The following is a 1,340-nucleotide window of genomic DNA, read 5'->3' on the forward strand; positions in this document are numbered from 1 at the left end:
CATAATCCTTGAGTAATTCTAACCACCTCATTTGTCAGAGATTAAGCTCTTTATGAGTGAACACATATTGAAGGCTCTTGTGATTAGTGAATACATCAACATGAACACCATACAAATAGTGACGCCATATCTTCAAATAAAATACTATGACAGCCAACTCTAAGTCATGGGTTGGGTAGTTCTTCTCATGAACTTTCAACTGTCTGGAGGCATAAGCTATAACCTTGCCATTCTGCATTAAGACACAACCCAAACCAACTCTAGATGCATCACAATACACCACAAAACCTTGAGTACCTTCTGGAAAGGTCAATACTAGGGAAGTAGTCAACCGCTTATTCAATTTATTCTGCATTAAGACACAATCCAAACCAACTCTAGATGCATCACAATATACAGCAAAACCTTGAGTACCTTCTGGTAAGGTCAAAACTGGGGCAGTAGCCAACCTCTTTTTCAATTCCTGAAACTATTCTAATAAGCTTCAAACCGTTGAAATTTAACTGTCTTCTGAGTTAACTTGGTCAAAAGGGATGAAATGGACGAGAACCCCTCTACAAACCTTCTATAATAGCCAGACAAACACAAGAAACTCCTAATATCAATTGGAGATATGGGTCTAGGCCAATTTTGCACTGCCTCAATTTTCTGAGTATCAACTTTAATTCCCTCTCCAGACACAATATGGCCTAAGAATGCCACAGACTAGATCCAAAACTCAAATTTAAAGAACTTAGCATATAACTCCTTATCTTTCAAAGTCTAAAGAACTATTCTGAGATGACTAGCATGATCTTCTTCATTCCTTGAATAGATTAGTATGTCATCAATGAAGACGATAACAAACATATCTAAATAAGGTTTGAACACTCTATTCATAAGGTCCATGAACGCTGCAGGTGCATTGGTTAAACCGAACGACATAACCAAGAACTCATAATGACCATAACGGGCCCTAAAAGCTGTCTTTGGAATATCACATTCCCTTACTCTTTACTGATGGTAACCTGATCTGAGGTTGATTTTTGAAAAACAAGAAGCACCCTGAAGCTGATCGAAAAGATCATCAATCCTTGGAAGAGGATACTTGTTCTTGATGGTAACCTTGTTCAACTGACGGTAATCTATACACATCCTAAGGGAACGATCTGTCTTTCTCACAAACAAGATCGAAGCGCCCCAAGGTGAGACACTTGGTCGAATAAATCCCTTATCTAATAGATCATTTAACTAATCTTTACGCTCTTTCAACTCTGCTGGTGACATTCTATATGGCGGAATAGATATAGGATGAATATCTAGAAGAATATCTATACCGAAGTCTATCTCTCTCAGGAGGG

Source organism: Solanum tuberosum, unplaced genomic scaffold, assembly GCF_000226075.1.
Source record: "Solanum tuberosum cultivar DM 1-3 516 R44 unplaced genomic scaffold, SolTub_3.0 scf00027, whole genome shotgun sequence".
Lineage (NCBI taxonomy): Eukaryota > Viridiplantae > Streptophyta > Magnoliopsida > Solanales > Solanaceae > Solanum > Solanum tuberosum.